Genomic DNA, 17,201 nt, shown 5'->3' on the forward strand with positions numbered 1-17,201 from the left:
AATATTTTAGAGCAGCATGGTCAGTGTACACAATCACTTTTGATCCTACTAAATAAGATCTGAACTTGTCAATGGCATAAACCACTGCGAGGAACTCCTTTTCTGTGGTTGTATAATTCTTCTGCGCGTCATTTAAAACATGGCTACCATAATAAATGACATGCAGAAGCTTGTCATGCCTCTGTCCCAATACTGCACCAATGGCATGGTCACTGGCATCACACATTAGTTTGAACGGTAATGTCCAGTCTGGTATAGAAATTACTGGTGCTGTGACCATCTTAGCTTTCAGAGTCTCAAAGGCCTGCAAACACTCTATGTCAAAGATAAATGGTGTATCAGTGGCTAGCAGATTGCTCAAAGGTTTTGCAATTTTTGAGAAATCCTTTATAAACCTCCTATAGAATCCTGCATGCCCCATAAAGCTTCTGATTGCCTTAACATTGGCAGGTGGTGGTAATTTTTCAATTACCTCTACCTTAGCTTGATCTACCTCTATTCCCTTGTTCGAAATTTTGTGCCCAAGGATAATTCCTTCATCACCGTAAAGTGATATTTCTCCCAGTTTAAAACCAGGTTAGTCTCTTGGCACATTTTCAGAACAAGTGCTAGATGGTCAAGACAGGAGCTGAAAGAGTCTCCAAATACTAAGAAGTCATCCATGAAGACTTCCAGAAATTTCTCTACCATATCAGAGAAGCTAGAGAGCATTCACCTCTGAAAGGTTTCAGGTGCATTGCACAGACCAAATGGCATCCTTCTGTAGGCAAATACTCTAGATGGACATGTGAATGTTGTTTTCTCTTGGTCCTGAGGATCTACTGCAATTTGGTTGTAACCTAAATAGCCATTGATGACTGCGCATCATGTACCCTTTTTCTTATCTAAAAGGGCCATAAAAAGAGCATAATCTCATTAAATCAATGCAATTTCATGAACAAAATGATATATATTATGGTATATTGCTTTGAAATGGGTTTGTGCTAAATTTCAGGTGAAAAGAGCAACAAAAGGAGAAGGAAAACAACAAATAAGGATGGGCGTGTGAAGCTGGGCGTGCCACTTAAAGCTCTGGCCGTGGCACGCCAAGCCAACATTCCAGCAAGGGAGATTGAGGAGTTCAACAATGGGCGTGCCACTTGAAGCTCTGGGTGTGGCACGCCAAGCCAACATTCCAGCAAAGAAGGTTGAAGAATTTTACATGGGCGTGCCACTTGGAGCTCTGGGCATGGCACGCCAAGTTTGTGAAACCAAGATCTCAAAGAGGGCGTGGCAGTTGGTGTTTTGGGTGTGGCACGCCAGGCTTAAGTTCCAGAGGAGTGATTTTGAGCCCCACTATGGGTGTGGCACGCCAAGAAGTGGGCGTGGCTCGCCAGGGCATATGCCAGCCTGACCTCCTCTCATTCAAATGAAAGTATATTCCCATGCCATTAGAAAGTAGACATCCAAGGATTTCAAACCATATATAACACTTTATTATGGACACTGGAATTGAGGAAGATATTGACCCTGAAAACACAGGGAGCAAAACATGTCACTGCAGAGTTACTAGCCTGACCTCTTCATATTCAAAGGAAGATAACTTGAGTTGTAGAGGTCCAAATGATGTGATCTTGGTGGCATTGGAAAGCTGACATCAAGAGGTCCAACGATATATAACACTCTAGGGTGGACGTAAAAACTGGAGGTGAATGATGTGTATTTTCGGAAAACAAATTCCAAACACACAAATCTAACCGGCAAGTGTACCGGGTCGCATCAAGTAATAAAACTCACGGGAGTGAGGTCGATCCCACAGGGATTGATGGATCAAGCAACTTTAGTGGGTGATTAGTTTAGTCAAGCTAACATTGATGTGAATTTTGTGAAATTGTAACCAACAGGAAGTAAAGGACAATGAATTTAAAGTTGCAGAATGTAAATTGGCAAGTAACTTAAAGAGCAAGAAATGTAAATTGCAAGAATCTTAAATTTCAAGAAATTTAAATTGCACGAAATTAAAGGGGAGTGGGTGCTGAAAATTAAAGAAAGCAATAAAGCAAGCAATCAAAGAGATCTTGAGAATAAGTGACAGGAAATTTAAAGTGCAAGAAAATTAAATTCAGATCACAGTAGCTCAAATGTAAAATACAGAGGAACAAAAGTGCAGGAAATTCAAACAGAAGTAGAGAGTCACTTGAAGGATCAAAACAGAAAGTAGCTTATCTCAATTGTGAAATTTAAAAAGACAAGTAAAGATCTCAGAAAATCAATGAGACTAGAAAACAAGTCTAGATCTCAATTCCTTCCTTGATCCAACAGTGAACAATTTGCAGAAGAAATAGAGATGAAAGCAGTAAAGAGAGTTTTGATTCAAATCACAATTCACTGAAATTTTGTAGAAGAAGAACAAAGAGAATTCTCAAGGTGAGATTGAAACAGAATTTCTTCAATTCTCAACCCAAGATTCAAAACAAAAATGAAAACTAAGAGAGAGCTCTCAAATCCTAGTGCTCCCTCGTGGAGCCAGCCTCTCAATGCTCTCTATCCGAGCCCCCTTTCTAAAATGAGAATGATGCCTTATATAGGCTTTTTACAAAATGAAAATAAAAATGAAAGTGAAATTAAAGACAAATTACAATTAAATGAAATTCCTATTTTATCTATCTCTTGTGCCTTTGAGTGATGATAATGGGCTTTGCGTGCTTTGGATTTGGGTTGAAGATGGCCTCTGTTGATTGCACTTGGAGTTGGAGAGAAACCCATTGTGAATTGGGACATAAAGCACAAAAGCTTGAGTCAAAGTTTGAGACAAACTTTTGCTCAAGCTTTTTATATCAGCCACCCCCTTTTGCTAATATCCATGTTTGAGCTAAAGTTTGAGGTCAAACTTTTAGCCAAACGTGGATCACCTTGTATGCATGTGTGGGGTGCTACTTTGTCCTCTTGTCAACGTTGCCAATTTCATGCCAACTATAGACTATTATATATGGTTGGAAAGCCCTAAATGTCAGCTTTCTAACCCAATTGGAATCACCTCAATTGGACATCTACAACTCAAGTTATGCTCCTTTGAAGAGGACAGGGTTGCTGGCTTTGGTGTGCAGCGTTTGAGGTAAAGTTTGCCTCAAATGTGGTCAAAAACGCCAGTTCTGGAGGCTCAAACGTATTGTTTACCCCATACTATTATATATTGTTGGAAAGCCCTGAATGTCTACTTTCCAATGCCGTTGGAAGCGCATCATTTGGAGCTCTACAGCTCGAGTTATACTCCGTCGAAGGTGCAGAGGTCAGTTGGTCTCACTGCAGGTTGCCACCATGTTCGTTTATGCTCATTGCGGGGCAGTTTTCTCCCTCAATTTTAGTGTCCACCATGCAGTGCCACATATGCTTGGAAAGCTCTCGATTCCTACTTTCCATTGCTTTTTGAATCACCTCATTTGGAGCTCTGTAGCTCAAGTTATTCTTGTTGGAAGTATACCCCTTGTATGCCTTGTGGCGCCAACGTTTGCCAAAAAGCTTGAGGCAAACGTTGGCGCAAGCTTTTTTCTCCCCTGGGTATGTTGGTGTGGCGCCAACGTTTGCCAAAAAGTTTGAGGCAAACGTTGGCTCAAGCTTTTCTCCCAAAAGTTTGAGCTAAAGTTTGAGGCAAACTTTGGCTCAAGCTTTTTTCTCTAGGGTGTTTTCAACTCTTCCAAAAGTTTGAGCTAAAGTTTGAGGCAAACTTTGGCTCAAACTTTTTGTTCTCTCTTGCTCCTAGCCATTCCTTCTTCCTTCAACCTTCTTCAAAACTCTTTTCACCTATCATCAATCAACCAAACACATCAAAGCTATGCTCAAAATCATGAGTTTGTTATTCTTTCATAATATATGACAATTATAGCATAAAATCTCATGAAATTGCATTAATTCATCCATGGTTGATTGAATCAAAGGAAACATGGAAATCTACCCAATTGGCTTGCTTATGGCTCAAGAAAGTGCATAAAACCTATTGAAAACAAAGGAAAAAGCATAGAAAAACATGACATGGTGACATGTCATCACAACACCAAACTTAAACCTTGCTTGTCCCCAAGCAAGAAAAGAATCATGCAATAAAGATTGACAATCCAAGGCAAGAAGAATAGCAACTCAATGTTCATGGTAAGCTAGTTTTCTAAGCATGCTACAATCACAAAAGAAATGTAAATGATTGATGCTTCCATCTAGCTCATTTTATGAAATCTTTCTCTTATATTTCTTCCTTGAAACAAGCTTTTGATTTTCTTATTTAGCTTCTCCTTTTGGGTGCTTTGCCCCATGAGTTGATAACAAAGCTACGACTTCTAAATGCTTTGTTTTCAAGTATTACCACTTGATACATAAGCACCACAAGCATTTGATTAGAGGACTTCATTAATCTCATTTTTCTTTTCTTTTCTTGACTCTCTAATCATTGATGCTCAGAGCCTTGAGCTTTGAGGGAGTGCTTTTGCACTTTGAGCCTAACCTTGACTTCTAAGTGTTTTGTTTTCAAGCATTTGGCTTGATACATAAACACCACAAGTACTTAACAATATAATTGTCATTGGTACTCAGAGCCTTCAGCTTTCTCATTCTTTCCCTTTTTCTTTTCTTGCTTTATTTTGCATTTGCTTCTTCAAGGTTTTCATGATTTTAAAAGATTTCACAAAATGTCCTAGATGAAAACTTCAATTAAATAAAATCCAATGCAATTGAGCAACAATTAATCATACTAGCTTTCCAATACTTGTATGCACATGCTAAACTCTTCTTTAATTCCTTGTTTGTTTATGATCATGATGCTTTACTGCTTTTGAATTCACAAAACTCAAGTTGGTAATCATAATGGCACAGCACCATGTAGCAATTTTAAAAATCAAACTATGCCTTTTCATACACACATGCATACAGAGAAGGTAAAGACAATCATGCAGTTTATAGTGCTTGAAACAAATGAGAGGAAAAGGAACTTTACAACCTTGTAGTTCATCTTCTCTATTGTTGTCATTTTCCTCCCATTCTCCTCCTTCCCATACCAAACTCAGAATGCTTGCTCATCCTCAAGCAACTATTAGAACCGTGGCTATGGGGCTAAGATGGATCATGAATGTCTTACACAAGAAATGTTAGTAGTACATGTGTTTCAAGCAAGCAAAATTAAAGATAATAATCAAGGCACAAGAGACAGAGACATTGTGATTGCAAACTTAAGAAGGTGAGCATAATACTTTGCATAAAGAATAAGTGGCACACCAAACTTAGTGTGACACTTTCACTTGGAATTCATGCAAGTATCTTGTAAGGATTAGAACCAAATTTTGTTGCATAGCAACACCAAACTTAGAATGCAACCATATGTCAATTTATTGAAATTTAAACTAAACAAAGGAAGAAAACAAAGCAGAGAAAAAATGTTACCTACGGTTGGGTTACCTCCCAACAAGTGCTCTTTTAGTGTCATTAGCTTGACATGTTGTTCTTCACTTTCTTCCTCTTCTTCCAGTTTGTTAAGAGGAATGACTCCAAGAGGGGAGAAGTTTCAGTTATTGTCCCCTATCTTGGTCTTCTTTCAACAAGCTTCCTTGTGAAATTGGCTTGATTGATCTTGCTTGCTGGATCAGGGACAGGATTGTTTGCAGTTGACCTTCTCATGAATGTTGTCTTTGGTATCTTGGTCACAATCCTCTTCTTGGTGCTTTTGTCAATTGCCTTCACTTCTTGGATGTCAAGACATGGTTGCTGTGTGATTATTGTAGTGATTTCTTCATTAAGATCCTCTTGTATTGGTGGTTCCATGAGCCCTTCCTTCATGTGATTTTCTGCTTCACTTGAGTGTGAATTCTCTGGAATGACTTCCTCACTTTCATGCTCCTCCACTCCTTTTTTTGCACTCAACATTTGCTTTAATAGCTCTTTCATGGAGGAGGTTTGTTGATTTTCCCAAGCTTTCTTCATCTCCTCTTCATACCTTTTAATCTCAGAGTCAATTGTTGAGACTTTTTGGTCTAGGGGAATTTGAGGAGGTTGTGAGTGTTCAGGTCCCCTTGTCATCTCAAGTGCAGTTTCAGGTTCCAATACTTTCACCACCTCTTCCTTTTTTGCAATTTCACTTGACACAGGGACCTTGTGTTCTTGTTTTTCCATTTCCTCCTTCCTTGCATTCAACAATTTGCCTAACTGCACTTCCATGTTTTTGAGGGAGTTCTCTTGTTCTTTCTGGTATTTCTCTTTCTCCTCCGCAATTCTTTTGAGCATGGACTCAAGCTTTGAGAGTCTTTGGTTCATGGAAGTTTGTGTGGGTGGTGAGTTTTGGCAAGGATTTTGTGTGGAGACAAAGTCCAGTGATGAAGAATTTTCAGATGAAAAACTGGAAGGTGAGGTTGGAAAATTTTGTATAAGTGAATTGATAGTACGTTCGAGTGAAGATGGCTCTTGATAAGTGGAATATGGGCTCTCAAATATTTTTTGGTTTTGCTCCCCCCAGCCATCATTAGAATAACAACTTGCATCATTTTGTGGTGGAGGAAGATATCCCATATGATTTTCTTGCTCATCTTGTGTCTCTGAAGCAAATCTCTATGAATTGGAGTACTCAGAATTAGTATTCTCTTGGTGATATTCCCAGCCACCATTAGAGATTGGTGATGGTGGGTCATATCCCATGAAATTAATTTCATCATAAGATGAGTTGAACTCCATTTGAATTTTGGAAAACACAACACCAAGCAAAATTGAAATTCATATCTCAGAGATGAATTTCTTAGTGAGGCAATAACTCAAACACCTTGGTTTCAGCTTAGAACAGAGAACAAAAGTAAAGAAAATGCTTAATCTAGACTTTTCACCCACTTAATCGTTGTTGATCTAAATCAATCCCCGGCAACGGCGCCAAAAACTTGAGGTGTATTTTCGGAAAACGAATTCCAAACACACAAATCTAACCGGCAAGTGTACCGGGTCGCATCAAGTAATAAAACTCACGGGAGTGAGGTCGATCCCACAGGGATTGATGGATCAAGCAACTTTAGTGGGTGATTAGTTTAGTCAAGCTAACATTGATGTGAATTTTGTGAAATTGTAACCAACAGGAAGTAAAGGACAATGAATTTAAAGTTGCAGAATGTAAATTGGCAAGTAACTTAAAGAGCAAGAAATGTAAATTGCAAGAATCTTAAATTTCAAGAAATTTAAATTGCACAAAATTAAAGGGGAGTGGGTGCTGAAAATTAAAGAAAGCAATAAAGCAAGCAATCAAAGAGATCTTGAGAATAAGTGACAGGAAATTTAAAGTGCAAGAAAATTAAATTCAGATCACAGTAGCTCAAATGTAAAATACAGAGGAACAAAATTGCAGGAAATTCAAACAGAAGTAGAGAGTCACTTGAAGGATCAAAACAGAAAGTAGCTTAGCTCAATTGTGAAATTTAAAAAGACAAGTAAAGATCTCAGGAAATCAATGAGACTAGAAAACAAGTCTAGATCTCAATTCCTTCCTTGATCCAACAGTGAACAATTTGCAGAAGAAATAGAGATGAAAGCAGTAAAGAGAGTTTTGATTCAAATCACAATTCACTGAAATTTTGTAGAAGAAGAACAAAGAGAATTCTCAAGGTGAGATTGAAACAGAATTTCTTCAATTCTCAACCCAAGATTCAAAATAAAAATGAAAACTAAGAGAGAGCTCTCAAATCCTAGTGCTCCCTCGTGGAGCCAGCCTCTCAATGCTCTCTATCCGAGCCCCCTTTCTAAAATGAGAATGATGCCTTATATAGGCTTTTTACAAAATGAAAATAAAAATGAAAGTGAAATTAAAGACAAATTATAATTAAATGAAATTCCTATTTTATCTATCTCTTGTGCCTTTGAGTGATGATAATGGGCTTTGCGTGCTTTGGATTTGGGTTGAAGATGGCCTCTGTTGATTGCACTTGGAGTTGGAGAGAAACCCATTGTGAATTGGGACATAAAGCACAAAAGCTTGAGTCAAAGTTTGAGGCAAACTTTTGCTCAAGATTTTTATATCAGCCACCCCCTTTTGCTGATATCCACGTTTGAGCTAAAGTTTGAGGTCAAACTTTTAGCCAAACGTGGATCACCTTGTATGCATGTGTGGGGTGCTACTTTGTCCTCTTGTCAACGTTGCCAATTTCATTCCAACTATAGACTATTATATATGGTTGGAAAGCTCTAAATGTCAGCTTTCTAACCCAATTGGAATCACCTCAATTGGACATCTACGACTCAAGTTATGCTCCTTTGAAGAGGACAGGGTCGCTGGCTTTGGTGTGCAGCGTTTGAGGTAAAGTTTGCCTCAAACGTGGTCGAAAACGCCAGTTCTGGAGGCTCAAACATGTTGTCCACCCCATACTATTATATATTGTTGGAAAGCCCTGAATGTCTACTTTCCAATGCCATTGGAAGCGCATCATTTGGAGCTCTACAGCTCGAGTTATACTCCGTCGAAGGTGCAGAGGTCAGTTGGCCTCACTGCAGGTTGCCACCATGTTCGTTTATGCTCATTGCGGGGCAGTTTTCTCCCTCAATTTTAGTGTTCACCATGCAGTGCCATATATACTTGGAAAGCTCTCGATTCCTGCTTTCCATTGCTTTTTGAATCACCTCATTTGGAGCTCTGTAGCTCAAGTTATTCTTGTTGGAAGTATACCCCTTGTATGCCTTGTGGCGCCAACGTTTGCCAAAAAGTTTGAGGCAAACGTTGGCGCAAGCTTTTTTCTCCCCTGGGTATGTTAGTGTGGCGCCAACGTTTGCCAAAAAGTTTGAGGCAAATGTTGGCTCAAGCTTTTCTCCCAAAAGTTTGAGCTAAAGTTTGAGGCAAACTTTGGCTCAAGCTTTTTTCTCTAGGGTGTTTTCAACTCTTCCAAAAGTTTGAGCTAAAGTTTGAGGCAAACTTTGGCTCAAACTTTTTGTTCTCTCTTGCTCCTAGCCATTCCTTCTTCCTTCAACCTTCTTCAAAACTCTTTTCACCTATCATCAATCAACCAAACACATCAAAGCTATGCTCAAAATCATGAGTTTGTTATTCTTTCATAATGTATGACAATTATAGCATAAAATCTCATGAAATTGCATTAATTCATCCATGGTTGATTGAATCAAAGGAAACATGGAAATCTACCCAATTGGCTTGCTTATGGCTCAAGAAAGTGCATAAAACCTATTGAAAACAAAGGAAAAAGCATAGAAAAACATGACATGGTGACATGTCATCAGTGAACAATGCCATTATTTCAGTGTTGTAAAATCTGAGCATGCCACTTGACATCGAAGGCGTGGCACGCCAGCTTTATTTTCATAATGGGCGTGCCACTTGGGGTTCTGGGCGTGGCACGCTAGTTCTAATTACTAGAGAGCATCATTGAAGGCGTGGCACTTCAAAGAGTGGGCGTGGCACGCCAGTTTCATAATATATGGACGTGGCACACCAGAGAGTGGGCGTGGCACGCCGGGCTACCTGACAGACTGATCTATTCAACTTCAAATGGGCATAACTTGAGCTACAGAGGTCCAAATGAGTTGATACCAAAGGCGTTGGAAAGCTAACATCCAGGGCTTTCTAACGATATATAATATTTTATAGTAGACATTCAATTTGAGGCCCAAAAAACTCCATAAATTCAGCATTGCAAAGTGGGTCATACTCCAAAGGGCAAAATCAAGTGGGAGTGGCACTTAAAACCACACGCCAACTTCTCCCTGCAGCCTCCAACCTTCAACCAAGCCCACTCCAACTCTCATTCAAGCTACAATTGTCAATCGATCAAGGCCACAAGAAGCATCTAGAATTGTTTGTTTTCATTCTATTGTAATTTGCTTTTAATTTCATTTAAGTTTGTAATTTAGGAGAGCCTATTTAAAGGCCTTAGTTTCATAGAATTAGGTATGGCTGGATTGGGGGAAGTCTTCGGACCCTCTCTATTCATCATCAATTTCTTCTCTTTTCTTTCTTACTTTGTAAATAATTTAGTTATGAATTACTAACTCTTTCCATTGGGAAAGAAAGCTCTATTGTTTTTCAATGGATTGATTATTTTTATTCTTCTTCTTCTCTTCATCTCTTTTTGATTTACTAAAATGAATTTTGTTTTTCATTATAGCATTCAATTATCTTGGAAAAAAGATTGAATTTAATTAGGTTTTATGGAAACCTTGGAAGAGGAAACATAAAACCATGCTTGAAATTCTTTCTCACAATTGAATAGGATTTGGGTTTTGGTGTTTGGATATGGTGACATATAATCCTCCCTCCACTTGAACCTAGGAAAGTGTGTGGTATAATCAGGGAACAAGCTTCATCTCTTCTCATGAGCAATTAGACCAAGGAATTGGCTATTGATCAAGATTTGAGAGATTGAGTCACCAAGGGATTGGGGCTCAATCAATCATGATTGCCAAGAGGTCAATGAGTTGCATGATTGAAGATGCGATGAAATCAATTAATCCAGAGAATGCAATATCTCTTGATCCCAATGCTTATTTTATCTTTCTTTCTTTTATTTACTTTATGGTTATTTACATTTTCTGCACTTTATATTTCCAGCACTTTACTTTCTTGTACTTTACTTTCCTTGCCATTTACTTTCTTGCACTTTATTGCTTTCCTTTACTTTCATGTCATTTACATTTCCTTGTTTGATTATCAATCCAATATGAACCGTCTAACTAGGATAATCAATTAACTATTGTTTGCTTTAATCCGTTAATCTCTGTGGGATTCGACCCCACTCCTAGTGGGTTATTACTTGACGATATTTGGTGCGCTTGCCAAAGAACAGATTCATCACTCATTTTTATATGGGGTGTGAACTCGACTCATCAAGTTTTATGGCGCCGTTACCAGGGATTAATTGTGATTAACAAACTACTGGTTGGTTGATTACCTAGATTAGACACTTTCTTTCTTTCTTTTTGTTTTTGTCATTTAATTTCTTTTTATTTTCTCTTGTTACTAACGTGTTTGTGTTGTTGCCTCACTAAGAATCCTTCATCTGTGACAATGGGGATTTCAATTTCTTTTGGTGATTATTGTTTGACACAGAGCATTTTGCAAGTAAGAATGGAGTCTACCTCATCTTTTGATCAATCATGTCATATGGGATATTGCCCACCACCACAAAATGATTCTATACATTTTCCTAATGGTGGCTGGGAATATCACCAAAGAATGATAGAGTATGAGTAATCAAATGAAATGGAATACCTCCCAGAGCCACAAAATAGTTCATATTGTTATGACAACTACAGAAATTTTGGCTTTGGAAGGAATTTTAATGCTGCATACCCCATTCTTCAAGGACTATCATCTCGTAATTGTCCAACCTATGCACCTCCACAAAATCTTCTAGAATTCTCAATAGAAGAACTCTCCAAGAGATATCTCTTCATTGCCCAACTCAGTGAGTTTTTAAGGCAAAATGTAAAAGAGGTGATTGAAGATATGGAAATCTCAAGGAGAAATCAAGATGAGCAAATGAGACAATTGGCACAACATTTTGTTGCTGAACCAACTAATGTCTTCCCTTGGCCAGGGGAAGAATATCATGCCATCAGTCTAAGGAGTGGAGAAGTGCTTAATGAGGGTGAAAATAAGGAATTGGTGAAGCAAGAAGAATATATCGGTGTACCAAGTGAGCCACCATTTCAAGAAGTTCTTGATAAAGAGGATACTCCAACCATCTCACAATACCCAAGTTCTGAGATCAAAGAAGTGAAGGCAATCAACAAAAGCACCAAAAAGAGAATTGTGACCAAGGAACAAAGAACTATATGCATGAAGAACAAAAGGTCAACTGCAAACAATCCAACCCCTACCCCCAACAAGCAAAGCAAATCAAGAAAACAACAAAAGAAAGCTTGCTGGGAGGCACTCAAAACAGGGGACATCAACTTGCTCTTCTCTCCCCTTAAGGTCATTTTTCTTAACAAACTGGAAGAAGAGGAAGAAAGTTGAGAACAACATGTCAAGCTAATGACATTAAAAGAGCGCTTGTTGGGAGGCAACCCAATCGTAGGAAAAATTTTCGTTCTTTGCTTTTTTTATTTTCAATAATTTAGCATATGATTGCATTCTAAGTTTGGTGTTGCCATGCAACAATTTAATTTTCAATCTTCACTAGATACTTGCATCATGCTAAAATGAAAGTGTCACACTAAGTTTGGTGTTGCCACTTATCTTTCATGCTATGTACCATGCACACCACTTATTAATGCAATCATATTGCCTCTGTTTCTTTCTTGTGCCTTTATTGTGATTCTTAATTTTGCTTGCTTAAACACATGTACTACTAACACTCTATTGTTTAAAACATTCATTAACTATCATAAACCCCATCACCACTATTTTATTTGTTGCTTGAGGACAAGCAATCATTCTAAGTTTGGTGTGGGAAGGGGAAGAATAGGAGGAAAGTGACAACAACAATGAAGATGAACTACAAGGTGGTAACGTTCACTTTTCCTCTTACTTATTTTCAATACATTTAAATTGCATGATTGTCTTCTATTTTCCTTGTATGCATGTGTGATTACTTGTTGTTAATAAGCATAGCTTGATTGTTGAATTGGAACATGTTGCTGTGATATTATGACTACCATCTTGAGCTTTGTGAGTTCAAAAGCAATTTAGTTTCATGATCATAAACAAACAAGGTCATTAAAGAAGAACTTAGCATGGGCATATAAGTATTGGAAGGCTAGCATGATTATTGTTCTTCAATTGCATTAGAATTTGTTTGATTGAAGTTTTCATCTAGGACATTTTATGAAATTTTTGAAATCATGAAAACCTTGAAAAAGCAAATGCAAATAAGGCAAGAAAAAGAAAAGGGAAAGAATGAGAAAGCTAAAGGCTCTGAGTACCAATGACAATTTATTTGTTAAGTACTTGTGGTGTTTATGTATCAAGCAAAAAGCTTGAAAACAAAACACTTAGAGTCAAGGCTAGGCTCAAGTGCAAAAGCACTCCCTCAAAGCTCAAGGCTCTGAGCATCAATGATTAGAGAGTAAAGAAAAGAAACAAATGAGCTTAAAGAGTCCTCAAATTAAATGCTTGTGGTGCTTATGTATCAAGTGAAAATACTTGAAAATAAAGCATTTATAGTCGTAGCTTTCAACACATGGTGCAAAGCACCCAAAAAAGTTAAGCTAAGAAAAGAATGAAAAGCTTGTTTCAAGGAAGGAACATAAAGAAAAAGATTTCATAAAATGAGCTAGATAGAAGCATCAATCACTTGAATGTCTTTTGTGATTGTAGCATGCATAAGAAACTAGCCAACCATGAACATTAAAATTTCTACTCTTCTCACCTTGGTTTGTCAAACTTTATTGCATGATTCTTTGTTTGCTTGAGGACAAGCAAAGTTTAAGTTTGGTGTTGTGAAGACTACGCATCATGTACCCTTTTTCTTATCTAAAAAGGCCATAAAAAGAGCATAATCTCATTGAATCAATGCAATTTCATAAACAAAATGATATATATTATGGTACATTGCTTTGAAATGGGTTTGTGCTAAATTTCAGGTAAAAAAGCAACAAAAGGGGAAGGAAAACAACAAATAAGGATGGGCGTGTGATGCTGGGCGTGCCACTTGAAGCTCTGGGCATGGCACGCCAACCTTTATTCCAACTCTCAACAATGGGCGTGCCACTTGAAGCTCTAGGCGTGGCACACCAAGCCAACATTCCAGCAAGGAAGATTGAGGAGTTCAACAATGGGCGTGCCACTTGAAGCTCTGGGCGTGGCACGCCAAGCCAACATTCCAGCAAAGAAGGTTGAAGAATTTTACATGGGCGTGCCACTTGGAGCTCTGGGCATGGCACGCCAAGTTTGTTAAGCCAAGATCTCAAAGAGGGCATGCCAGTTAGTGTTTTGGGCGTAGCACACCAGGCTTAAGTTCCAGAGGAGTGATTTTGAGCCCCACTAAGGGCGTGGCACGCCAAGAAGTGGGCGTGGCACACCGGGGCATATGCCAGCGTGACCTCCTCTCATTCAAATGAAAGTATCTTGAGCTAACAAACTCCAAATGAGATGATTCTAGTGCCATTAGAAAGTAGACATCCAGGGCTTTCCAACCATATATAACACTTTATTATGGACACTGGAATTGAGGAAGATATTGACCCCAAAAACACAGGGAGCAAAACACGTCACTGCAGAGTTACCAGCCTGACCTCTTCATATTCAAAGGAACATAACCTGAGTTGTAGAAGCCCAAATGATGTGATCTCGGTGGCGTTGGAAAGCTGACATCAAGAGCTTTCCAAAGATATATAACACTCTAGGGTGGACGTTAAAACTGGAGGTGAACAATGCCATTATTTCAGCATTGTAAAATCTAGGCGTGCCACTTGACATCGAAGGCGTGGCACGCCAGCTTTATTTTCATAATGGGCGTGCCACTTGGGGTTATGGGTGTGGCACGCCAATTCTAATGGCCAGAGAGTATCATTGAAGGCGTGGCACACCAAAGAGTGGGCGTGGCATGCCAGTTCATAATATATGGTCGTGGCATGCCAGAGAGTGGACATTCAGGGCTTTCCAACGATATATAATACTTCATAGTGGACATTCAATTTGAGGCCCAAACTACTCCATAAATTCAGCGTTGCAAAGTGGGTCATACTCCAAAGGGCAACAGCGCCAAAAATTTGGTGCACGGAATTATGATCACACTTTTCACAACTCCGGTGCAACTAACCAGCAAGTGCACTGGGTCGTCCAAGTAATACCTTACGTGAGTAAGGGTCGATCCCACGGAGATTGCCGACTTGAAGCAAGCTATGGTTATCTTGTAAATCTTAGTTAGGATATTAGTGATAAAAATGATTTTGTTTATGAAAAGTAAATAACATGAAATGAATGATACTTGTGATTCAGTAATGAGGAACAGGTTGAGGTTCCGGAGATGCTTTGTCGTTTGAATCTCTGCTTTCCTACTGTCTTCTTCTCCAAACACACATGGCTTCCTTCCATGGCAAGCTGTATGTTGGTGGATCACCGTTGTCAATGGCTACCATCCATCCTCTCAGTAAAAATGGTCCAGGTACGGTTTCTATATGGCTAATCAACTGTCGAATCTCTCATCTCGGATGAAAAATACCAGGCACAGCTACCACACGACTAATCATCTGTCGGTTCTCACTTGTGTCGGAATAGGATCTCTCTATCCTTTTGTACACTGTCACTGCGCCCAACATTCGTGAGTTTGAAGCTCGTCTTTGCCTTAGGGTTTTCTGTAATTCTCTCACTCAACTATGGCCCTTCTGGGTATTGTATATGGGGATTCAACTGTGTTTCGAGAGGAGGAGACAAAACGGCGTCGTTTTCGTCTCCAGGGACTCATATGTCCTCTTACGAAATGCTCCATGCCACCTGGCCTCCGTTACTTGCCACCTCAGCGCCACCTCTGCCAGCTCAGCCTTTTCCGTCCAGTGCAAACGGCTGAATTCAATGGAAGGACATAAATGTCTACGTTTTTCAGCGGTCAGGGACTTTAATGTATTTTCCATTGCTTGAGGATGAAAATGTCCGCAAAAAAAGGTTAAGGACGAAAATGTCCTTTACTCTATATTTTTTGAATAAATATAATATATTGATTTTTAAGGTATAACAAATTATTTTAGATTGATATGAAAAATTTTAGAAATGGCCTATAACATATAACCTTTTATCAAATGAACTTCTTCAATATTATGTTTTTCTTTTTTCGTTCTTTTATTAATTTTACTTTTTAGTTTCTCGAGATTTTAAATAAAAACAAGCGAAAAAGAATGATTACATACTAATTTACTCGATTAATTTTGTGTTTATTACGGTTATAAATATTTAATTAATTAAAAAAAGTATCCCATTTTTTAGTTAATGAGAGTTGTCAATAGTAGCTCCGGTACTATCAAATCTACCTCGATTCAGCCGGTTAACCAAAAATTCGATTATCCGATTATCTGGCCAGATCGAATTACTCGTCGAATCGAACAAACATTGGATCCAATAAAAATCGGTTCAACCCGACTGGTTTTCAGTAAAACTAGTGACCCGGACCGTTTATTTAACCCGGTCCGGGTCAGGTTTCTTCTTAAGCCTGAAACCGGCGTTGTTTCAAGGTGGGCCCCCTCCCTCTTCTATTGAATGAAACCCTAATCTAAATGGAAGCTCCCAACCTCCAGCCTCGTCTCTTCTCTCTCAACGGTCCCTCACTCACGGCCTCACCCTCACCTCGTCACTCTTTTGTCTCTCCCCTCACCTCATCAGTCGTCACTCTCAGTCTCTCACGGCCTCACCTCGTCACTCTCTCGGCCGCGCACTCATTTGAGACTGAAGGTTGTCATCGCAGTCTCGTGCCCCTGCGTTTGCTTCGTCGGCGGCAGAAGCAGACAGAACCAGTCAAGCAGCATCTGCTCCCTTAAGTGGTGGTGGTCGTCGTCTTCTTGTTTCATCGCGGTCTCAGAACCAGTCAACCAGGTGAACTCCCTTCGAGTTTTTGACCCTGTTCTTTCAATGGTTCAGTGTCAATTTCGGTGAAATTAGAATTTTTGTGGAAGCTGAGTAAAATTCAATTAGAATTGTTCTTGAATCTGGTAGTTGTTGCTGTTGTATTTGGTTTTTTAGAATTGTTGCTGAATTTGAGAAAAATTTTTTTGTTGCTAGATAACATCATTGAGTTGAATTTTATTGTTGGATAACAGAGTTGAATACTTGGATAGTTAAATTTGTTGTTGAATTTGCTGGATAATAGAGGAAATATACTATGCAGAATCCTTTGGTGGATTCTATTGTAGATGAAATCGTTTTTAGGCCTGAATATAAACAAAACTCTGAATTCTATAGGAGTTCTGTGATTACATTTTGCACTTCATTATGAAACATTGTTTTAGTGTAAAATTTGGAATTAAGCAACATGGGAAAATTGCATTTTGAGCCTGCAACTCAGTTGGATCTAATAAGCATTCTCAAACTTAAATTTAGAAGGATATTTAAAATGATTGTTTCAAGTCCTCTGTTGGTATCCATAGTAAGACCAATTTTTCCTACATTTGATGAGTTGTGTTACTTTAAAAGCATTTGAATATTTCATTTTAAAATGACAAATATACTCAAAATGTTGTATTAGATAAGTTTACTGTTAATTTATGCAAAATGTACATCAACTTGAATATATATACTCTACCAAGAAGCTTTGCTTTGCTTTTATTTTTATAAT

Source organism: Arachis ipaensis, chromosome B9 (genome assembly GCF_059453495.1).
Source record: "Arachis ipaensis isolate K30076 ecotype BB chromosome B9, ASM5945349v1, whole genome shotgun sequence".
In the NCBI taxonomy this organism is placed as follows: domain Eukaryota; kingdom Viridiplantae; phylum Streptophyta; class Magnoliopsida; order Fabales; family Fabaceae; genus Arachis; species Arachis ipaensis.